The sequence below is a fragment of the Dicentrarchus labrax genome, unplaced genomic scaffold (assembly GCF_905237075.1).
Source record: "Dicentrarchus labrax unplaced genomic scaffold, dlabrax2021, whole genome shotgun sequence".
NCBI classification, from domain to species: domain Eukaryota; kingdom Metazoa; phylum Chordata; class Actinopteri; family Moronidae; genus Dicentrarchus; species Dicentrarchus labrax.
In genome coordinates this window covers 27,914,275-27,939,876 of record NW_026136706.1, presented here as the reverse complement: position 1 = coordinate 27,939,876, position 25,602 = coordinate 27,914,275, and the positions used below count along the sequence as shown (strand labels likewise).

Sequence of the window (25,602 nt, the reverse complement as noted above, 5' to 3'; positions counted from 1 at the left end):
CTCTTGGACCCATACCCGAAACCCCACAGGAAGCCATTTTGATTTTCATTTTCACTTTCGGACAACTTTTCGCGTTGTACTTGAACGAACTCCTCCTAGGGAATTGATCGGATCTGCTTCAAAATTTGTGAGTACAGTCAAACAATGGTTCTCATTAAAAGTTGTGCTATTTGTGACTGTACGTTGAAGGACGTGTCCGTTGCTTTCCCTCAAAGTTGGGCAGGTTGAATCGAATGTCACTGTGATGCTATTTCCGGCATTTAAGGGCTTCTGTTTTAACTAACTCCTCCTACAGATTTTATCAGATTGACTTCAAATTCTATCACTTCAATCTACACACATATCATATCAAAAGTTGTGCTATTTGTGACTGTATGTTTAACCGTGTGCCCATGACGACGTGTCGAATTCCACCGATTGGCCATCAAACAGATAGTACTCATCTTCAGTGTACAGTCCCACCCTGAACACGTCCTCATAACTTCAGCGTACATAATCCAATCTTAATAAAACTTCACGTGTTTGATAACAATCCCACCCTGAACACGTCTATGTGACAATATTCAGACATAGTGATAGCGCCACATACTGGTAACAGGAAGCATCACGTTTTATACTTTTATGTTGTACTCCTCACAGGATGATCAGATCCAGCTGAAATTTACTTATAAAATGCAAAACACATTGTTGATGATATGTGTTGACTGTGGTGAGGGGGCATGTCTTTGGGGTGGCGGGAAATTTTGATGGACCGCCACAAAACACGATTTCGCTATAACTTGAGTGTACATAGTCCAATCGGCTCCACATTTCAAATGCTTGATAACAGTCCTGCCCCCCGAACACGTGTACATGACAATATTCAGACATAGTGATAGCGCCACCTACTGGCAATAGGAAGTAAGCGCTGCGTGGCGATTTTGAGCTGAGTTACGTGAAATGACCGTGCCAGTGACGACTTGTCGAATTCAGCGGATTCGCTATAAAGCAGCACTCATAACTTCAGTGTGCAATGTCCAATCTCCAATAAACTTCATATATTCTGTAACAGTCTCGCCCTGAACACGTCCTCATAACTTCAGTGTACGTGGTCCAATCTCAATGAAACTTCACATGTGTTATAACAGTCCCGCCCTGAACTTGTCTACATGACAGTATTAAGACAGTGATAGCGCCACCTACTGGCAACAGGAAGTAAGCGCTGTGTGGCGATTTTGAACTGATTAACGGGAGATTTTCATGTTGTGGTCCGCACGTGTTACGACGGCATGCAACGCGGCCGCAGCATGCCCTGAGTTGCGCGGAGTGCGAGGTCCCGCCAAACGCTGCTTGCAGCTTTAATTATTATTATTATTATGATGACATCAACAGTTTGCAGCTCCATATGCCTAGTGGTTGGCTTGGAATTTCAGTTTCAATATTTGCGGCTTTTGATTTCTCAGCACAGACTGCCCGTGAAACTGTTAAACACTAACAATGGCGCCTGAGATTATTGGCCATCCCTGGGGCCCTGCTGTTTAGCATTCTCACGCTAAAATCCTACCTGCACCTGAAATTGCATTACTTTTGAAAATATCAGAGTACATATTTTTACATGTAGGCCTACTTTTGTACATTAATATGCAATAGGAAATAAACACACTTAAAAAAGGGGGGTTCCACTAGCTTGTAATATGGGTGGGGTAGGGGTTACCGTTATCGATGTTATTACTATTGATCGATTGATTGTGGTAACAAACCACAATCAATCAAACCTTCAGACACCTTGTTAGTGACAACATACCAGTATTTGGGTACCAGAGCAAAGAAGCTCTTGTGGCCTCTTTTTCAGAAATAATTTACAAAACATGCATATGTTTCCAATACATCGGCATGTGTTATACTGTTCCTAAGCTACATATCATAAGGATTAAAGGATTACTTACAGTCCATAGACTATATTTTCAAATTTGACAACCATCTCATGCCACTTGTGACAATATAGTGTCCTTATCATAACTGTTACCTCAGCACACTTTAAATGGGTAACATGTTAATGGATACATTAAGAGAAAACAAGCCTGCCTACAAACAATATAAAACATTGCAAGTAATTAACCATCAGGGCTGAGTTTTCAATTCTTACAGGATGAACACAAATCTGGCAACCATTTTCCACAACCACACACAAAGATGTCTTGTGTACTATAATGTAATTGTAATATTTTTTTCAATTTAATTTAATTTAACAAAACTGTATTCAGATGATTAATATTATAAGGCAAAGTGAAGTTTATGTAGGCTATGTGGAACCTTTCATACAAATTTTGTGCTCTAGGCCACATAATAAAAACTAACGATTGCATAAAACATTATGCATTTGATGTTGGTGCTCATGTGCTGTGTTTATGTGATTTAGTGCTTATGTGTTCTATGCCTATCTGCTTCAATCTATGCTCCTGTGTTTTTTATGTTTTGCCTTCAAAATGCTGGGGACTGCAGGTGAAAACAATGACAGCATAAACAGTACAGTATATAGGCACATTTTAATATGAATGCTAACAGCAAAGAGCAGGTGAAAGAAAAGGTTATTTTACTTTAGATGTAGCCTATTGGATATAGCAACTTGTAAGAACGCGAAAGACGAAGCCAGAGCTTTCTCAGAGACTCATGCTGTTGCTTCCATTCCCATTTGCTGTTAAATAAGTCACTGGCTGCTAATTGATGAATTTCTTCACTGGTGTTGTACTCTCTGTGAGGATATTTATGTAGAAGTTTAAAACACTTCACAAACTCAGTAGTATTATCCACTAGTACAGCAGATGCATATTGACATCAGCAAACCTCACCAAATGTTTACTCGTTGAAATGCCAAAGCAGTAGCCTCCCGCTGGTAAGTTAGTAATTTACAGTAAAATAAAGTTTATATAACAAAAAGTTTGTGATTATTAATAATGTGACTATCTTTTGTAAAATGTGTACAAAGTTCTCTTACTACAGAAGAATCAGAATCAGCCTTAATGCAAAGTAGGTTCGCACAAAGGCTACAAGAGATTTGCTTTGGTATTTTTGTGCATAATAATAAACAGAGTGAGTAGACTAGAATATAACCTTTAAGAAAAATAAAACAAACTGATTTATCTTTTTATAAATCATGCCCAACTTTACAGAAGAAATAAGATGTTTACAGCCTTATACAAAAAAAGTTTTTGTCTTTATAGTTGATTCCCCCACTAGCCGCAGCAACCAGGCTTCATTCGGCCTCAGCTCCACCGACGGTCCACGTCTTTTATTTGGGAGATAGGCTACTGCCAACATGGCGACAGTCGGAGCTTCATAATCGCTCTTCAGAAAGCTATGGTTGACGTCCTGCTGATCTCTGCTGATCAGGGTCTGAAAAAAAAATAATGTCAAGATTTAAAAAATAAAGGGCACACCTTAGCCTAAATATTGTTCCTCTAATGTAATCATGCTTTAAACTGCAGCCTTTTAATTGAGTGAGTTAAGTATTTTGTCATTTTACATTGCATTTGAAATTTAAAAAAAACATAGGCTACCACCAATTTCTTTCCTCAACACTGCAACATAACAGACTGTAATATAAATCAAATATTGTAATAATCAAAGAAACCTTGAAAAAAATTCACAAATAGGGTCATGAAAATGCTACCAAGTCTAATATTGCCAAGTGTTATCATTTATAAACTATAAATGTCGGTATCTCCGTAGCAGATGGTACAAACACCTGCAGTTGCAGTCGGATATCCTCTTCTCTCTACAGTACGACAGGCTACTGGTTTGGTTGTATATGTGACCAGCCACGAGAAAACCAGCAACAAGTCTCCCGAGAGGCATTTTGAGTTATTTACAGATTCTAAAAGTGTAGTTTCTAAGCTTTTCAATGATGTCTAACACATGGAAATCTGATAACATTTGAAGAAGTTGTGGCCATTTGAATGTATGCACATCTCAAAACCCTTTAGGGAGAAAACAGCCCTAGAACATTTGCAATTCTCACCTCAGGAAATTCTTACCCCCTCCCTAGTCAACACAATGGTGCTCATTTGCATCTCATTAAGATAAGCCCTACCCTCTGCACTCAGTGACATCTGGTATCTGTTAGCCTGCAGGGCAGAAAGTATTGTAGTGGTTTGAACAATGGTTATCAAAAGCAGTTATCATGTAGTTAATGTTGACGTAGTGTTATTTTCCTTAAGCACTTTAGTGGACTGATCAGAATTAGAAGGTACTTTATTGAAATGGAAATGCTTTTATTACAAAAAGCCCCTGAATATCATTCATTAATACACAGGATAAGATGTTACACCAAGAAAGCACATAAGCATACTTCCCAAAATGTCTTAGTCGTCAGTACACAAAAACTGAAAATCATAGCATTGTCATATGAAATACATGCCCGTGAGAACATGTTGGGGAGTTTGCATGTGACTGAATATGTTTATGAGCATGCCAGCATGCATGTGTCAATGTGCACAGCATGTAAGCAGAAATGCATATGTGTGTGCATGCCAATGAGTGTGTGTGTGTTTGTGTGTGTGTGTGTGTGTGTGTGTGTGTGTGTGTGTGTGATCTCTGAGCGTGTCCGTTCTGTTTGGAGGAGCGAAGAGAAGCTCTCTCTGTCTCCAGTGAGAACACTTGAACTACAGTTTCCTCTGGGACGTTCTGCGTTCTTCAGCTCCACCTGTGAGCTGAATTTAAATGCCTGGAACCCCAGACTCCCAGACGTGTTTCATATAACCATTCACCAAGCCTTATAAGAAGAGATTGAAGTGCTTCTGTGGGAATAGTGGGCGGTAATGGGGATGTGATGGATACAGAAGATATGTTGAGGCATTTCATTCTAAAGCACATGATGAGATTATTATATTGTAGCCCTGCTGAAATGTATTTCTGATGGTAACAGATGACAGCATGTCTTTGTGACAGTCTACATACACTGGATTTTCTCATTAATCTCTTTTTGCATCACATATTTATTACCTTTCTTTATATTTTGAAGAGATGGAAAGAAACAGAGTCATAGGCAACGCTGATTGAATTTGTCATTTAGTATCTTGAGTAAATTCAGTAAGCCTGTGCAGTAAGTTGGGGTGCGTAAATGTAATGAAAATGGGAATCAGACCCCCAGAGCGTGTACTCCATCCTTCAAATAGATGATCTGTTTGTTTCCTTTGTACAGGGGAGGAAATCATGACACAGATATGTTGTTTCATACTAAGATGAGATATGCAGTCTTAGTCCACTGCGTTCATACCTATAAAACAAAGAATGCGATACATTTTAGGATTTTATAATTTAAGAAAATTAAAGTATAGTATTTTTCCAGTATTTATATTGCAAAATGAAGAAATATCAGTGGATTGATCCAAAAGAATAAACAGTTACATACATAAGAGCACTGCATAACGGGGAGTGCTGTAGGAAGTCCTAAAACCTGGACGTGAGGTATTTTAGCCCCTCCAGTTTCTCTCTCCTTGAAGTTTTTGGTGAGATGCCTGAAATAAGGTCTGTGGTTAACACAAGAGAATTTCACATTTGTTCTTCAACATAAAATACATCAGTAAATACCCCCCTTAAATTTGGTAAAAGGAATAAAAAAAAAATAAAAAAAAATTTTTAAAAAAAATTTTGAAAAGCCAATGTTTTTGAAGCTCTGTTTTAAACAAACATTGAAAACTCACCCTCCACCCCAAGGGGTTTTCCCCCCCTTATAAAAAACCCAAGTTAATAAAAAAATTTTTTGTCCCCACCCCTCCTTTTTTTTTTAAAACAAAAAAAAAAAAAAAAAAAAAAAATTTTAAAATTATTTTTTATAAAAAATATTAAAAAAAATTATTAAATAAAATTAAATTGATTTTTTATTATATACTTCCCCCCCTTCCTTTATTTTTTATTAAATAATACACTCCCCCCCCAAAGTCTGAACCTTAGTATTTTTCCTAAGGAGTATAAAGTAAAAGTCATGAAATAATTGCCAAACAATAACTACTTTGATAGTTTTATGCATGTCCATAAACCTCTCTAGCAAGTTCAGTTTTTGGCAGTATTTCTAAAAACCCTGCCTACAGTAATGCTGGTAAGGTACTCTTAAAGCCTGTCTAACTGCATGTCAGTGTAAACACAGCTAGCTTAATGCTAAGAAAACAGTACTAAAAATGTCCTTGTTAAAGAAGATAAACACCTAAAGAATAAGGGTTTTGGTTAGGGTAAGGATTATGTTGTGCTGAGTTTAAGTACTGGCACCTTTTTTGGTCCAATTCAGGCACTCTACTGGACAACAGGTGGTGGTGAGTTAGCACTGGCACTAACTCACTCAGGTGCCCTTCTTCAGGTGACCTTTATCCTCATGGTAACAATGATAAACAGTTGGTTAACCTTGTGAAGTGGCTGCAGTTAAAACTACTTGGTTAGTTTAGGAATTGATCATGGCTCGCTTTGTTTGTTCCACGAGCTGAAAATAACGGTCATTACCGACTGTCTGCCTGCCTAAGTGTGCTGCATTTCGGTCCTAAACCGACCCGTTACACACATTGATGGCAATATAAATGTATTATTAATAAGTCAAAATGTCTGATCATACCTTCAGTGAGCTTAAGCCAACAATGACGATTAGTGTTTGTTTGATGAAACCGGATATTCATGATACATGAATGCCTGCTGTTTGGTGAGCTGTGTGAACGATCAGGATTCTCAAAGTGTGTTTACACTTTCTTTTTCCAAAAACAGTGTGACTGATTGCTGAGGGATTGCTTGTTAAATATTTAAAGTTGTTTTCAGCAGATTTCCTTTCATGCAGACACTCCAGCTGCACTCGCTGCCCTGACGAGAAGTTTGCCAGCAGAGTCCTGTGTCAATTAAAGTTTTTTCACTGCCTCCCAACACTGGGTTATTACAGTGGAAGTTTTTCCACACAGGAATCATCACTTTGATCCAGGATATTTACGTGCATTCTTTCTGTCCTGTAGCTGTGGTAGTTTGCCTTTTGCCAAGCTTAGAAACAGACACAGTGTGTGATGTTGAACCTGTGTTCATACCTTATGGACGGAGGCTGTTATTTATTACAAAGTCAAGAAAATAATTTAAAATTGCCATCTATACCATCAGTTCACAGACAGCAGAAATCTGTTGTGTTTATCAGGAGCTGGGACATTGTTAGTATTATCTGTTCACACAGTTGTTTCCTGATTAGCTGCTTGCTTCAGGAGTTTGCTGCTGTTAACAGGTGACTAAGGCACAAATTATATTATATGGTAATTTTCTTATCTTTCTAGGAGTAAATTCAAAATAATTATTGTCTCCTTCATGTTGTACTTTATTTACATTCTTAAGGCCTGCATGGTAACTCACCTATTTTATTAGTATTTTTATTATTATCGGTGTATATGGTATGGTATAGTATGGTATGGTATGGTGTAGCACATCGTATCGTATTAAATTGGATCAGATCAATCATACCATATCATTGTTACGCCCCTGTCTAGCAGGAGTGCAACATAAACATAAGAAAAGGACTTTCCCTCCCTAGTCCCCAAACCAGAGCCAAACACAGATTTACCAAGAAAGTGAGGTGATTTATTCTACAATCGTAAATGAAAAGTGTAACAAAGACTAGAAACAAACTTCAGAATGAACTGTGGCTGTGGTTCAGAGGTAGAGTGGGTTATCCACTATTCGGAAGGTTGTTTGTTCTATGTCGAAGTATCCTTGAGCAAGATACTGAACCCCAAATTACTCCCGATGCCGTGCATCGGTGTGTGAATGTGTATGAATGAGTTAGTTTCTGTTCGATGGGCTTTGCCATCACTGTGTGAATGTGTGTGTACGTAGTGTAAAAGTGTTTTGAGTGGTCGGAAGACTAGAAAGGCGCTATACAAGTACAGGGCCAGTTACCATATATTTACAAGCAAATTCACAACTAACGATTTAACAAAACTAACAGAATATCACAAAAGTTTGTGGACTGAGGACAGGACCAATGGTGCTGCTGATTTAAAGGCGGTTGATATTGTGGATGCTGCAAAGGAGTCAATCAGCTGTGGACACTCATCCAGTCAAGCCCATATAGCCAGCCAGGAGACCGACGGAATTGATGTGGAAAAAAGACTGTGGAAAATGGTAAATGGAGTGTACTTATATAGCACCTTTCTAGTCTTTCAACCACAATGCACTGTACATTACATGGCACACTCAAGCCATTCGGACACATTCATACACTGATTGCAGCCAAGCAAGGTGCCACCAGAACTGAAACTAAGCATTCACACACAGTCATACACTGATGTACATCAGGAGCAATTTGGGGTTCAGTATCTTGCTCAAGGACACTTCGACCTGCAGCCGACATGCTGCCAACCTTCTGATTAGTGGACGACCCGCTCTACCTCTGAGCCACAGCCGCCCAGGTCTGAGATGCTCAGTGCGACATCTAGTGAATTTCATATATATAAACTTTAATGTATAGGCAGCTAAACCCACTTACTTAAATATAAGGGGGTAGAATTATAATACACTGAGACAGGATATGTATGTGGGTTGCCAGGTTTCAAGACAAACATTTACATATATCCATCACCACAATCTTTAGTTCCTGGCTATACGTATGAACCTCACAGTAATTAAATTGATGATACACATTAGCTTGTTATGAAATGTATCTGAAGAAAGCACGATGGAACACTACAGTAAGTACTGGTGACACATTCAAGATGGACACAGGTCAACCTCTTCTCAGAAAATATAGAACGATTGGATTCAGCTGTAGTGGGAAGTTGGGGGAAACAAAGTGTTAGAGGTTGGGGTTCCTTCCTTTGTTTGGCTACTTCCAGCATTTCTTTTAGAGGAACAGCTGGAACTGACATCTCCTGCAGACTGGGAGCTAAGTCATGTTTTATTATGCTTAACTGGGCTATACTGCTGGTTAATTCTTCCCACAGTAACAGTATGTTTGTTCCATCAGACACCGTGGATTACACAATGTTTGTTCTGACTACATTTTCCCCTCAGCTAATTTTATTTAGAAGATATCACTGCAATTAGGTTGTGTATCATGATTTATCTGAAATTACCCTGAAAATGCCAATAACAGCATTCGTCCTGTCAACAATGTCAGGATATTGAGTTCTAACTAACTGAGCTGGTACAGCGCTGGGCTCCGTATTAAACAAAAATGCATGAAGATCTGGGATTCCTTATTTACACATAATTGTACAAATCCTGTTTCAGGTACACTTCTGGCATTTGGCCTTCTGGAAATGCTTACATTAAACAATACAGAGGTATGTAACAAGTGCTGATATGGAATGGGAACCTTCAAACATTAGAGATTGGACTTCGGAACAGGACTGGGAACATCTGACATACTTAATAGGCTTCTTTTTTGAGAATTTGAGTAATTTCTTCTACCTGACACTTTTTGGCCAAACGAGGAGTGTGAGGGCTGAATTATACAGAGCCTGGTATCAGGTAGCAACATTATCATCTGATCTTTGTGAATGTAAACTAATGCAAATAGTTCAAAATAAACTTGCTGAGACATTTGTTTTTACATAGGAGGACTTTGCATGAAATAACAATGATACAGCTATTTGCGAATTGCTCTCTCTGTCTGTCTGTCTCACTGTCCCTTCACTTGCCAGGGAATTAGGGACAACATTTTTTATTTACGGCTGGGAAAAGCAGGCGGGATGTGAACCCACACTCTTTGATTTATTGCAGACAGGAGCCTGAGAGCCGATCAATTCCTACATCGCCACCTTGTCATTAATCACAGTGACTGAGAGGCTTGGTAATGACCATACATATAAGCAAATGTATCATTCAGATTTAATTTTTTTTTAGCTATGCTAGCAGCTATCTGGTGAACCACAGAGAGGTTTTATTAAATATCCTGGATGTTCAGAGAACCCAATGGTCCTAGGACGGTACAGTAAAGGAAACTACTGGGAGTAGTAGTAAAAGTGGAAATGCTGAGGACATACTTAGGTAGACCACAGAATGGTGAGCATTGCTAGGCGATTTTCACTGGGACATTTGGAAAAAAAAAAGCCTACACCTTGAGCCATCAACCACAGATGCATTATTGTATGTGTGCCAAAGTGTCCATCAGAATGGTGATGCGCATCACAGCACTGCAGTTGGGGAGAATATGCAGAATGTTAAACCCTGCATGCCATTCTCAGACACAGCAAAATACCTCAACCCTTGCATAATATCAATAATTGTCAGTGCCTTCCCTATTAGTACAAAGACTTAATTTTTTTTTACTTACTCGCATTGAGACAATAAACCATATGTAATAAGCTGTGATTCTTTTGTCTGTCCATGCAACCATTATTTGACCCGCAGCAGTAACATATCCGGGTTCATGTTTCTGGCAAGTAGACTAATAGTCCACCATCATGGAGTGATGAAGTATCTTATTTCTGGTGTTTCATCTCTGTAGAGGTTGAATAAAAGTTTGATATTCTGTTTCTAAACTTTCCACTGGAGATCATAAATTATTCTGTAAGACATTTTAAAGTGTGATTGAACCTCATACAGTCATTCACATGTCTGCGCTTGTTTTTAAGACCAAATTTCCTTTAAATTCTGTTCAATTTAATTTTACAATATTTTACATTTAAAATAGCATGAGAGGACACATCATGTCTGCTCCTGCTCATTCCGTCCTTATAACAACCATAAATGGTGACATTCCCATGATCTCTCATCACTGTAGAATAAGGGGCAGTACAAGTAGTTGATAAAACATTGTAAACACTGGCTTTGCATAAAACATTAAAGAGCAGCTGTGTGTGTCAAACAAATGCATTCTCTGGTGAAGACCTGTTGTTTGAGATGTCTTTAAGCTTATGACTTTTTATCTGAACGTGTAGTTCATCGTAACACTAAGAAATAGCGAGTGAGGTGTCTAACACAAGTGTGTCCTGTGTCACATTCAGGAGGATGTATTGGCAGATCATTTTATTACCTAAGTGTAAGCAGTTACACAACTAGTTACTGGAGAAAGTATTTATTATTAATATTACTAGTAATGCCTTACTGACCAACACTTCCCGTGGACGCCCTGAAATAACATAAAATAGAAATACAAAAGTATTGCATGCTCATGGTGGTACTGTTGGGTCTCTGTAAATAATGCTATAAGGAGTTCGGTCTAGACCTGCTCTATTTGAGGAGGGGCTTGAGATAACTTCTGTTATGAATTGGCGCTATACAAATAAAACTGAATTGAATTGAATTGAAAGTATCTGTGCAGTAGGTAACTTTTATAAAAAATTACTTTTTGTCATGTTTGCTGAAACTTTCACTTTATCCTGACAGTAGAACATGAGACAGATAATCTGTGAATATATCAGGTTCCTCTGGCTCCTCCTAGTGCTCCTAATGGTATTTGTAAGAATCCACCGGGCCTGAACGAAAACAACCAATCAGAGCCGAGAAAGATGGTTTATTGTTGAGTTTCATCCCAGGGGCCCGTTGCACAAAAGTAGGATAAGGGATTAAGCCGGGATATCTTGGTTATCCTAGCTCAATTTATCCGTGATCCAGTTGCACAAAAGCGGGACAGGGGGGTAGGATATGTTATGGTATAAATTACCATGGAGATTTATTCTGTGGAGCTAGCCAGTCAGCAGTCACCACAAACGGAAACCAATAGTTATTCCACTGCCCACTACACATTGTTATCACATATAACTAGACCCACTGTCATTATTTAAACGTTTGTGATCATTAATTTCAATCATCTTGGATAAATAAGATTTAAGAGTAGGCTTAAGACATTCCTCTTTGATAAAGCTTATAGTTAGGGCTGGATCAGGTGAGTCCTGAACCATCCCTTAGTTATGCTGGTGCACTGAGCTCCTCCCTTCCTCTCTCTTTCTGCACTCATTCATGTTCCATTAATGCATGTTACTAACTTCACTTCTTCCCCGGAGTTCTTGTGCTTTCTCGTCTTGCAGGTTCTTATCGATCCTGGTGGAGCCTCCTGCCATGGTCCTGCTAGATTGCCATTGCCAATACTGTTGTTGCTGTGCAACTGTCTGTCTGTCTGTCTCTCTCTCTCTCTCTCTCTCTCGCTGTCTCTCTCTGTCTCTGTCTCTCTCTGTCTCTCTCTCTCTCTCACCCCAACTGGTCGAGACAGACAACCACCCACCTAGAGCCGAAGGATCTGTCCTAGGTTTCTGCCTTTTAACAGGCAGTTTTTCCTTGCCCTTGTCGCCAAGGTCTTGCTCATGGTGGTACTGTTGGGTCTCTGTAATTAATGTTTTAAAGAGTTCGGTCTAGACCTACTCTATTTGAAAAGTGTCCTGAGATAACTTCTGTTATGAATTGGTGCTATACAAATAAAATTTAATTGAATTGCATTGAATTGAATAAATTATGATTTTAGATGATGTTGCTATCATTAGATAATTTACAGTTTCCCATAGACTATAAGGCTATATATAAAATGACGGAATATTAGGGCCACAGAGAAAAAAAAAAAAAAATTCACAGACTTCGAGAATAAAGTCATAAATTTACGGGAATAAAGTCATAATATTGTAACCCGTTGTTTTAGAGGAGGAGAGTTGTTAAAATGAGGGCTGTGGAGCATTTCATGGAATTGTACTTCAGTATAGGTTTCACAAACAAGGAGATACTTAATCTTTTGGCACATCAGTATCACACTGTCATAAGTATCAGGACTTTAAAAAGAATATGCAAGAAAATGCATCTTTTCCACAGAGAGAACCAGTCTCATAAATTTTTGACTTTTTCTTTCTTCCTCAGTGTGGCCCTAATACTCCGTCGTATAAAATACACATCCCATATAAATATAAATACACATCAAAGCGTAAAATTATGTTCCTTTAATGAATAGGGATGAAGCAAAACAGGTAAACCATCAGCTCCTTTCCAAACTAAAGTCACACAGTGACTCTACAAGATGGAAAGCACAGAATCAAAGTATATTATACAACCTAAGGATAAATACACATTCAAAGGTCTGTATATAATACACCCCGTATGTCTGCACACTGAAATAAATGCAGGACAAATCCATAGACATCAAATGAACAGACAAATGAATGGATGCAGTAGCCTCCCTGCAAGCTTGTATACACACAGTATACAGCACAAACATCATAAGAGGCCAAATCAATTTAAATTAAATTACAAAAAAACACAAAAAAACACAAATTACTCTTCCACTGCAGGACATATTTTACTTCAATTAACAGCATGTGTCTCTACCACTGCAGGACATATTTAACTTAAATTTAAAGCATGCATATTAACTAAAATAATTTAACACATATTGGTCCCTCACCAGCCGACCACTGTCGTCATCAGGGAAGATTGCAGGATTGTCCCAGTCCATGGGTGGTGGCACTCTGGGGGCCCTCTCCTTCCTCAGGCAGGCCACATTGTGGAGGACAGCACAAGCCACAGTAATGTCACTTGCCTTCAGAGGGCTGACCCTTAATTTGTGGAGACACTGAAAACGTGCCTTCAGGAGGCCAAAGGTCATTTCAACTTTGGCCCTGGTCCTGGCATGGGCATGGTTGTAGGCCTGCTGTGCTTCCTGGGGGTCTGTGAATGGTGTCAGGAGAAAAGGCTGGCAGGCACACCCCCTGTCTCCCAGCAACACACCAGAGAATTCACCTGTCAACACAAAATCTCATTATTACAACCTCATAAACAGTGACATTCTTGACACAGCCATGATGTAAAAAGTGGTTATTAATAGAGGTTGTGTGGCTCACCTTGTGATAGGCGCTGATAGATTTCAGATGTCCGAAAGACTCTGGAGTCATGGACTGAGCCAGACCATTTTGCCACAACATTGCTGATCAGACAGTCAGCATTGCAGACCATCTGAAATTATAAGATGAGGACTATTAAACCAATCAATGCACATCACAAGCAATGTACAGTGTTCATCAATTGACAAAATCAAAAAGTTATGTTCACCTGAACATTAATGCTGTGAAAGGATTTCCTATTCACAAAATCTGCCTCATGGGCACCTGAGGGGGATTTTATCCTGATGTGTGTGCAGTCCAGTGCATGACCATTCCCCATGACATTGGGGAAACCTGTAACACAAAGTAATGAGTATCCTACTATGACTGTTAACAGTTGTTCTGTAATTTGTAGATTCTCTTACCTGCAATCCTATAGAACTCCTCTTTGATGTCACAGAGTCTTCTGTGGCCAGGGAAGGAGATGAAGACATCTGACAATGCTTTGATAGCCAGACACACACTCCTTATTGTGCGTCAAATTGTGTCCTTGTTCAGCTGTTCTGCATCCCCCACTGAGTACAGGAAGCTTCCACTTGCAAAAAAGCGCGAGGCCACACAAAAAATTTGCTCCACACTGGGAGCCAGCAGTCTGCACAGATACCTGATGCCATCTGCAGAAAACCTGTACCTTTCATATAGATGGTCATCAGGGAAGGCCAGTGGGTCCAACTGGTCCCTGAAGACCCTCTCTCGCCTGAAGGCTCTCCTGAGCACAAGTGCTTCCTCATCCACCACATCTCGCAACAATGGGCATGCCATTGTCAGAGCAGAAAGGAACACACCATTTTGGGCCTTCATATAGGCTATTGGCTCACTTGACTTTACGAGGATTGACCTTTTATTTTTTTATTTAAGATGTGTCATCTTCTTGGAGCTGGGGGAGGAAAGTGGAATAATGATTAATACATTTGTGTTAAAGTCAGCATACAGTGTGCATTGAAGGCATAACTCACCTTCCGCTCAAGTTTTTTATTTCAAGGTCCAATTTTCTAATTGTCCTCTTTTTTTATTTCGGACTCAAGTGCAAGGTTTTCCATCTTTTTCTTCTTGTACTGCATGTCTATATCTGCCAGTTGTATTTTGTCTGATAGCTTGTGAGTTCTGTAAACACATGACAATTAGCACAGCGGGAATTTTGCACGATGGAGTGTCCTTCCATTAATACTCACTATGTTGCCAGGCTGGCTTTCCCCCTGTTCAGCATCTGGGTCCAATTACAGAAATGAGATTTTGTGATTTTGTGTGGGCTCCAAATGATGACTCCTCACCATTGTAGACTGAATAGTACTTTCACAGGCTTGACATGATACCTCATGCCCTCTGGAATCCAGAGAGATGGTCTCCTCATCATCATCGCCGTCATCTGCTGTTGCTGCTGCACTGGTGCCTTCACCCTATCACATTCAATCGGATTCATATTGAAGCTAGTAGAAAAGACATGCCAGGCCTACAGTATGCCTTTGATGGAGTACTCACTGGATCAGCATCGTCTGGTGCTTGTGCTGGTGGCTCTAACAGTGAGACAGTGCTGCCAGAAACTGCAAGGCAATAGGCAAACCAAAGTCAGACAGTCCAAATGGATTCAATTCAATATGAATGTGGTTGTGTGCCATGTAGAGATGGAAGAATATACCTTGTATGAAGCGGGTGGCATCTTGGGAGGGACGTATGCTTGTCTCTGTCCCCCCAGGGATCCCCTCATACACGGGCCTGCCTTTATTTAGTTCCAAGGCTATGTCCTCTGCTGGGGTGAAGTCAGTTTTTGGTGACCCACCACCTGTGCCTTGTCTGTGGGTTTTCTTTTTCACTGCTAAAACAGTACAGACAATGTGTGAGCAGGCACCTTCTGGGTACAATATATGCTTGTGCATTGTTAAGTATTAGTCAGGGTCCTTACCATTCTGCAGAATGTTCTTGTATATGATTTTGACTTGTCATGTCCGTTTTGGCCCGGTCATGTTTAATCTACATCACACACACACCACACGCCACACACACACACACACACACACACACACACACACATGAAGAGCAAACATAAAAAAAGAGAAACTTTATTTATCCCAAAAGGAAATTCAATGCTGTGTGCTTATTATTGTGCCTTGAAAAGCACAATACTATGCCCCCCATACTTATTATTATTGTGCCTTGAGAGCATAATACTACTCTTCCCCATACTTATTAGTGTGCCTGGGACAGCACACTACTATTATTCCTCTTGCTTATTATTATTCTTCCGTACGTTTTTCGGCGCCCTTCTCCTCCCGCAGTTTTGGTTGCACGTACACAAAAAAGGCATCAAAACGTGCGGCTCGGCCGGGAATGGTGTGCTATGACTTTTCTAAGCGTTTCGCCAAACAGTTTGCCGATAAATCGCCAAAAAATGAGAATCTTTAACTGCCAGAGTGCGTGACATCATCGCTAGAGTGTAGGGAGAGAGAAAAATTTGTCGAAAAATAAATTTGTAAACTGCTCTCAAGGCCACAAATGTCACTCTACAGAAATAATTTATACATAGAAATGTAGGTATTTGTTGGGGTCTCAGTGATACCACTGCTGAAGCTGTCAGACAAATAGTTTTGGCGGGAGACGCACTGATGCGCCAGCAACACCCTCTCACGGCCCCATCTACTCCCATGTTAAATGTAGAGGAGAAATGTTTAAAGGAGCTTGTTGAACCTCTCCTTTCTCAATCTCCCCAGGTCACATTTTTTAACATTAACCACTGAAACTCGGCAGTCCTATAGTCAACAAGATGACGACGCTCACGGTCTTTTCGGTTTTCATTTCGGTCGTTCCTGGCCAATGGCTCAAGGGGATTCATTTTAAAGGTTTCTGTCTCTCTCAAGAGTCTCAAGTGCTGTGGTCTCCCCTGGTTGCCACGACAACCAAATCACATACACGCACACACATAGCTAGCGAGAGATGCAAAATGACGAATCCAATTCAAACTCCAATTTATTTTCGGGACATGGAAAAAAGTTTCAAGTACAGCCCTGTTTATCAGAGAGGGAAAATCTTCAGACTGTACAAAACACTGCGTCTCTTGGGTGTCGCGACGCAACAGGTCCCAGTCCGTGCAACACAGGCACTTCTCTTCGGTGGCCATAACTTCACAATGTCCGCAGGTACACCACCAGTTTCCCGAAGTACGAGGCTGTGTTGCGGCATTGACTACCGGTAGCTCTCTCTCTCTCGTGGCCCTTTCACGGAGCTCCCGCAGCTATTTATCAGATCTGCTTCAAAATTAGTCAGTACAGTCAAAAAATGGTGCTGATTAAAAGTTGTGCTATTTGTGACTGTACGTTAAAGGGCGTGTCCGTGGCGTTCCCTCAAAGTTGGCCAGGTTGAATCGAATGGCAAACTGTGATGCTATTTACGGCATTTAAGGGCTTCTGTTTTAACTAACTCCTCCTACAGATTTTATCAGATTGACTTCAAATTCGATCACTTCAATCTACACACATTGGTTATCAAAAGTTGTGCTATTTGTGACTGTATGTTTAACCGTGTGCCCATGACGACGTGTCGAATTCCACCGATTGGCCATCAAACAGATAGTACTCATATCTTCAGTGTACAGTCCCACCCTGAACACGTCCTCATAACTTCAGCGTACATGATCCAATCTCAATGAAACTTCACGTGTTTGATAACAGTCCCACCCTGAACACGTCTACATAACAATATTCAGACATAGTGATAGCGCCACATACTGGTAACAGGAAGTATCACGTTTTATACTTTCATGTTCTACTCCTCGCAGGATGATCAGATCCACCTGAAATTTACTTATAAAATGCATAACACATTGTTGATGATATGTGTTGACTGTGGTGAGGGGGCGTGTCTTTGGGGTGGCGGGAAATTTTGATGGACCGCCACAAAACACGAATTCGCTATAACTTGAGTGTACATTGTCCAATCGGCTCCACACATGCTTGATAACAGTCCTGCCCTGAACACGTGTACATGACAATATTCAGACATAGTGATAGCGCCACCTACTGGCAACAGGAAGTAAGCGCTGCGTGGCGATTTCGCTTTCAGGTTGGCCACTAGGTGGTGCTACTATCATAAAAAATGCGTTTAGGCTAATAACTTCTGCATAGTTTGTCTCACATTCAAAAACCTTGTATCCACGCGTTCGGTGAATAGAGCTGAATCTCCCCATGTAAGCCCCGCCCACTTCCACCTAGAATCTTTTTTTTCTACAGCACGAAATGTCCATAAACTATCCGACTAGTCCAATTCGCACAATTTTTTTCACGTAGCATGATGGAACCGTCCTAATAATAAAGTATTTCGAAGAATTTTGATATTAAAAAAAATACTTTAAACTTCACGTGTTTGATAACACTCTCGCCTTGAACATGTCTACATGACAACATTCAGACATAGTGATAGCGCCACCTACTGGCAACAGGAAGTAAGCGCTGCCTGGCGATTTTGAGCTGAGTTACGTGAAATGACTGTGCCAGTGACGACTTGTCGAATTCTGCCCATTCGCCATAAAACAGCACTCATAACTTCAGTGTGCAAAGTTCAATCTCCAATAAACTTCATATATTCTGTAACAGTCTCGCCCTGAACACGTCCTCATAACTTCAGTGTACGTGGTCCAATCTCAATGAAACTTCACGTGTGTTACAACAGTCCCGCCCTGAACTTGTCTACATAGTGATAGCGCCACCTACTGGCAACAGGAAGTAAGCGCTGCGTGGCAATTTTGAGCTGATTTACGTGAAATTTCATGTTTTGGTCCGCTCGTCTAACGATGGCACGTGATGCGTCCCGAGTTGCGTGGAGTGCGAGGTCCCGCCCAACGCTGCTTGCAGCTTTAATTATTATTATTATTAGGTCATCAATTTATCAAAGAGTTATACAGTCTGATAGAGTTACATTTACACAGTTTCACTCATATCTGCAGTCCATTTCAATTAAAAATCTAACTGATTCATAATCAGACTACAACTGCGTTTTTGGAGATGTGAATTAACTATTTGGATTGTAATTGTGATGTTTCAGCGGAGCGGTGAGTGTGTAATTGTGCACTACTTACGCATTCAGGCGGTCAGCAATACTTTGCCACGCTTTTTCTCTTTGCTTTATCACTGTGGTGGTGTTGCCTTTCTTTTTAATTATGTCTTTTACCTCCTCGTATGCCTCCATGAGGATTTCTGCCTCCGGCGGGGAAAAGTAAGCCGCTCTACTTGCCATGGTGAATCAGTGAATCTGTGATCGGCGGCGGGGTCTATTTGAGGGAACCGTGAGGGCGCACTTATCCAGGATTGGTTTCACCTGGCTTTATGAATCCGTGTCTGCTCATCCTGGCTTGGTCTTTGTGCAACCAATTAAGCCTGGACGCTCTTGTTTTGGATTCATTAAACTCAGCTCAGTCACTTATCCTGGATGTCTTAATCCTACTTTTGTGCAGCGGGCCCCAGGACATCAAATATCGACACAAGGAATAAGACTGAAAAATCAACGATCTTCAAGCCTCTGTAACCCACTGGACGTGCTGAAGCCTCCCTACACACCCAGAGACTCTGCGTTGTGTTTATGGTTGTGATAGGGTGTATGCGCGGGGAGGGAAGAGAAGCACTGGAGACAGGAGTTCTGGATTGTGGCTGAGACCTGGAGACACTTTGTTGGCACACATTGACAGCTTTCACCTCTGGTCCTCTACACTGGCTGCTGGCTCCGTCGCCCTTACAGGACAATGAATGAAAACATTTTTTATAGTTTTTCTTAAAAACTATATTCTAGTGCAAATAAACAAATATATGGTGTCAAAATAATACTCTACAACTGAAAATGATAAATTACAGGAAGTGTAAATTAAATAAGGCACTCTATAAACATATGACTTCATAAAAATAAATTAAATGACTTAAAACAGCAAACTGAAAGAATAATGCTTCATCCTGCACTATTTCCACTGAACAGGTGCTCCACTCACGCACAGCAAGCTAGCCAACATTACGGCCAAGGTTTTCATACAAAATACAAGTGTTCGCTTCTCAAACCCACACCGAAATGTAAACGAACATAAATTAATGCATCAGATGAACATAATGACCAGATGGGTGATTTTAGTTAAGATATTTTAGAAGGATGCAGGCCGCCACTAACACTGCCTACCTTACAGGACAATGAATGACAACATTTAACCAAGATGGCGTCCCGCACAGCATGAATAACCCAACTACGGTGTCACTAAGGGACAAACTTCAACATTTGCTGTATTCACAGAAGACTAGAGGGCGCAACAGTGTCACCCTGTGGAGTATTTAGGATACTACCTCTTTATATCTTTCTTAGCTCTGATTGGTTGTTTTTGTAACTAGTTGTGTAGCTGCTTACATTTCAGTAATAATATGATCTGCCAATACATACTCATTTTTATTTTTTATTGAAGTTACCTACTGCAGCTTTAAGTGCAGTACTTTGCAATTTGTTACTTAAACGGTTTTTTGGATCTAGTGTGTCATTGTGTATTTGTTGTAGTTTTGTGGCGAAGCTGTTGTCTTGTTTGACAGTCTGTCCCCACAGTTCCCTGGTGATAAACAACATTTCCATATACTATAAATGTGAGTGTAGAGTCTGAGTCGTCTGAACCAGCGGAGTGACATCATGTCCTTATGGAGATGTGTCCCGGTGAGGCCCCTCCCTGTCCCGGTGACATCAGCCAGAGCCGTGCTGCTTTCCTCCAGGAGAACGCGGTAGCTGTGCACACACACAACCAGCAGCGCCGGGAGAACTCGACGGAAACTGCGCCTGCTCGGCTCTTATCGCTTTTTCTTCATGGGACAAAACAAGACTTGTTCTTCACCAGGTAAGCTGCCATTTGCTGTCGTATCCACCCCCTCTGTGTGTGCTAAAACCATGTTTCCCCTCAGCGTGGAAAAGTGTTGTAAATGTTTGAGAGCGACGGTTTTCATCCTGAAGCCAGAGAACGAGCTGCAACTTTTCACTGTGGGGAATGTCGCTCAAGAGCTCCATATTTAGCGCTGTGTGTGAGAAAATGACGGTTACACGAGAACAAATTGATTTGTTTTGGTCTTTCCCAGCCTTGAATGTATTCAGACTTTAACGGTAAAGCTACATTTGTCTTCTTTTTTTATGTCTCCGTTTGTTGGACCGTTGAAGCCCCAGAGAGGCTCTCTGTGGGCGGAACCGTACCTGCTGGAAAACTACAGTAACGGTTTAAAAGCTGCGGCTCTCCGCTCCGTTCATGGAATTCTTCATTCTTAGTCTGTTTAAACCTGCCGTTTCAAGTTTCAACCTCGTTTGGAGAAAACTAAACCTGTTAAAGCTGTAATAAATGTGAGACATTGAGCTGTAGCAGTGTTATAACCTCGGTCCGTTGGGTCTCACTGTAATGCTAATGAAGCCAGTGTCTCGGTGGTCTGACTGTAGCTGGAGTGGGACTGTGGGTGACACTGGTTGCCATGGCAGTAAATAACACAACTCCACTGAAATCGTCATCTTTATCGTCCTCACACGAAGCACGGATCACACAGGGTTCAGTACGGAAGCCCATATCCGCCAATGTGACGGGGAAAAGATTTTGTAATTGTCATTATAATGAGACATTTTCTTAACATTCTGACAAACGTTTCCAATATTTTGACTTAGTATTTCAAAATAATGACATTATGATACTGAGTCATTATTCACATAGTCAAAATATAAAGATACCACGGAGCCTATATTTATTTGAAATATATTGAGAAAGCTTTTCATTATGTTGAGATGCTAAGTCAATATTTTGAGAAAGCTTCTCATTCTCATTATGTCACATTGGCTGAAACGGGCTTCCGTAGTTTAGACTGCCAGTCCAAATATAAGCTGTGGAAGGCAGCAGCCAGAAATACATAAAGAGGGAGGTGGAAATGATTAAATTATGTTTATCAAAGTGGGGGCCAGGGCCAATCTTGGGGACTGCAAGGAGGTGCCAGGGGGGGCCACAGTGGATTTTCTTTAGGGAAAATGTAAGGGGATGCAAAATATAAATAAATATATAAAATAATAATGTATGTATGTATATATGTTATATACATATAATGTATGTTATAAAATATAATTCACAATACTATATTGAACTCTTGTTTGATATGCCTGTCTTTCTAAGTGCCTGCCTCTCAAAACATTACTCATCATATAGAATGTCATTGTGTGACCAGTGCTGTAGTGGAGGTTTTTCCTTAAGGGACCCCTTTTCATTGACTAAACTGACGACTAAATGACATTTTGTGGATATTTCATATTATATTCCATACATAACAATAACAGTAGAGAACAACTGATAAACTGTACAATGAACCCAAACAGTGAACACAGAGATGAGTTTTCCTGATATTTTTAGTAACTTCATACAATTCTCTGTCTGTATTATGTATTTATTTAGTTTTTAACAATCATACATACTTAATAGGCTTCTTTATTGACAAATTGAGTGTTTTCTTTTACCTGATGCTTGTTCTATTAGCGCTTTGCTTGTTATAACTGCATACGTATTTACTGCAGGACAATGAGATACAGGCCTACTGTGTACATTTTTAAAGTTTTCCTACACGCCTTAAAATCCAGAAGGTCTTGCGACCCCCTGTGAAGCTTTGGCAGTCTTAGTGGTTGTCCCGACCCCCAGGTTGGGACAACCACTGGTGTAGTGTTGCCTGAAGACTTGGGTATACTCAAAAGTTATGCCCCCAAATTATATTATTTTTTGAAGCTGCCCATCCAGCAAAGTATGAACACCCTAAACACCACCCAATGCCTGCTACAAAGCAGCTCTGCTCCTGAAATTTAGCTAGCTAGCTTGTATCTAAACCAAAAAGGTGAATGTTAAAATTCTTATCTTAATAATCTACCTTCTGTATTTTCTGGAGTTTTCCTGTGCAGTGCAAACAAACTGTTGTGGCTAATGGGTGACATTGCAATAAGTTCATTGGTCAAAATCATCTGTGGGCTAAACATTTTTGGTCATAAGTCAAGAATTAATGCAGTATGTTTGATAAGATACAACAATGAAGTGATGACATTTTTTTTATTCAGGTCACAGGTCAACTTCACTGTGACATCATAATGTGCTGGCCATTATTCAACACCATAACCCAGGAACATAAGGGAAGACTGTAACAATATTTCACAGTTAGTCGGATACTGAACTGGTGACACTCAAAGGTCAAAGGTCACTGGGACAAAATAGGTTTCTAGCTATAATTTAAGAAAAAAGGATGAGATTCAAAAATGTTTCACACACGTTGATAATCCTTCATTAATCAAACATGTACATTCCATTTAGCCAAAAAACACGTTATACCTTTCATTACATTCCTTCAAAGTCTTCACTACATATACATTATATGAGTCTGGACAGACATGGACGTAAACTGCTACTTGATGGGTTGGCAGAAGGATACAACCACAGGACAGTAATTGTAGTTTCTTTCTGAGTTCACTCTGAAAGTTTGATATGAAAAGAGGATGTGATATTTTTAACATGAAACATAAACTGGGTGATTTCCCCACAGCAGTCAGTTTCTCTTAGATTTGACTTGACTGTTATTTACTCTTGATATCATTTTCATATTAGAAGTGTCTCATATGGCTCCAGCAGTCAGTGCAATATATGTGCACATTTCCAGTGAGCGGGACCAGACAGTGTGACCATGACTCACTCAGTTTACATGTTCACACACAAGGAGTCAACATGCTGTTGTAGAAGAATGTAATGTGCTGTTAGGAAAGGAGGAAAAAGAGATAAATCTTAATTTAGGCTCGTACTTACTGTACTCTTTATTTGACAGTGACAGTAGAAAGATACAGGACAGCAACCATTGTGTATGTTATGTATGCAACGCTCTGCTGTTTTTCATATATAAATTATATAACATAGCTTGAAATAATTAATGGCACCAAAGAGTAAATAAGCGTAGTGGTGGCCTACATTGATTAAAGGATGGTGTCTCCTCTAATTGTTTCAGACTTCCAGCTGTTGTATACAGCATGTGTCATTGGTGAGTACCATAGTATCACTTTGATACCATTACAAAAATGTTATTTTATACACATTTAATATTTTAATTGACTTTGAATAAGATGTTTTCCCAGAATGACATGTATTCACATTACTGCAGACCAAAAGCTAACACAGTATTTTATAGTATTATATATATGATTGGGTCTGGTTTCCATTTAATTTGTTAACAATATGAATTAGGGCTGTCCCTGACTAAAGATTTCCATTGCATTACATTTTAAAGTTAAATGCATCAATCTGGTGCACTTTGAAAGCAAAATTAAGAGGCTAGATCCCCGAAGAACTGTGTGCTCTTGTAAACAATTTAATCATAAACACATTATAGATGCGAATGGTGAAAACACAAAATCAAGTACAGCATACATCTGAGCCATCAAAGAAATTAATCAAAAGTGGTTACCTGTGTTGAACTAGTTTATTTTTTAGCAAATAAAATAATAAATAATTAAACTGTAAGCTAAATTGTAATAAAAAAATAAATTGGATTCCGAGGGTACATCATCAATTCATCGTTAGTTGCAGCCTTAAGGGGAGACATGGTAGGCAAAAACATTTTGGGTTATTTTGCTTCCATAACAAGTCTTCTTTCAGACTAGTGGAAAGAAAACCTCCAAAATACACATTTCTACAACTCTCCCTACATCCCTATTTGCAAACTTTGCACCCCGAATTTGGACATTTAATTTTCCTGGGCTTTGACAAAAAACAGTTCTAATGCCCTTTGGTAGTTAAATTCCTCTGGACTCGGCCCATTGATGGAGACCCTCAGTGGACTCGGCCCATTGATGGAGACCCTCAGGCAGCCAGCCAGGTGCTCTCCTTGCAGCCTGTTACGAAGGTCTGATTTGACCTGAAAATGAAGGTAACTACAATTAGCCAAATGAATGAAAATATTTTGAGCACACTGCTCTTTTGGTTAAGAAGAGTATGCAGTTCATCATGTAAGTGCAATGGGTTAAATGTTTGGCACACATCTCAGCAACATATTTATATGAAACTACTCTGACCTACTGCCCCTTTCTCTGCTGTTAAACTCACCTGCTGTCCCTCCGTCAGGGGAGGCTGTCTCCCCTGCTGTCCCTACGTGAACTACCTGCCCTGCTCTCTCAAACTCTGTCCCTCTATGAGAGTCTTTTTTATGAGTTTTACTGAAAATACGTTAGTTACAAGGCTCGCAGGGCTCTCGTCCGCAACGCCTTGTAAACGATTGATTAATTATCAATAATAAACTTTTGCAGTAACGTTATCTGTTTGCTGTCGTACATTGATCAGGATAAAATTGTGTTTGAACTAGTGGATACTGTAAAGTTCGATGTCGTGTCCTAAAATGCCTTGACGTCTCGGATGCTGTCAGGTAACGTTAGATATTCCAGTGCGTGTGTGTGTATGAGTGTGCGCGCGCCGCGTACAGCAACGGGGGGAGGGGCAGAGCCGACTGACTGGGAGTGAGAGATGCTTTGCCGAAGCAGCGGCGTGAAACACAAGTTACAGATCTTTTATGTTATTATGAGAAGTGTACAAATTTTTTTCGGTTCATTCTGAGACTGTGAGGGGACAAATAAGACTGTGGCGGGCCGCCACAGTCTAAGTAATGGGAAACACTGGTACAAATTAACTCGTGACAAACTGGCTCCTCTTCCTCCATTTCATGCCTCTCCTGTTGCTGCCTGAACGTGTCTTCATCTCCAGAGTCAGAGTCCTGGTCGGAGCTGCTGTGGCAGGCATAACAGGTACAAGGAGTGGATGATGAGAACCCCC

The 25,602-nt window shown here is 40.2% G+C and overlaps 1 protein-coding gene, 1 long non-coding RNA gene and 1 pseudogene across 2 annotated transcripts in view; 2 read left to right on the top strand and 1 right to left on the bottom strand.

Moving 5' to 3' along the window:
• Nucleotides 1-11,783: 11,783 nt before the first annotated feature.
• The window catches only part of LOC127365393 (uncharacterized), an 86,086-nt gene continuing 72,267 nt past the window's right edge, over nt 11,784-25,602 (top strand). The window contains exon 1 of the long non-coding RNA XR_007885195.1: nt 11,784-12,227. This is a non-coding gene — a long non-coding RNA (uncharacterized LOC127365393). The remainder of the gene's footprint in view (nt 12,228-25,602) is intronic.
• LOC127365332 (putative nuclease HARBI1) lies at nt 12,875-19,507 on the bottom strand (annotated as a pseudogene).
• LOC127365284 (SH3 domain-binding protein 4) overlaps nt 20,469-25,602 on the top strand; it is a 63,495-nt gene continuing 58,361 nt past the window's right edge. The window contains exon 1 of the mRNA XM_051403206.1: nt 20,469-20,634. The gene's annotated coding sequence lies outside the window, so the exon portion shown is untranslated. The remainder of the gene's footprint in view (nt 20,635-25,602) is intronic.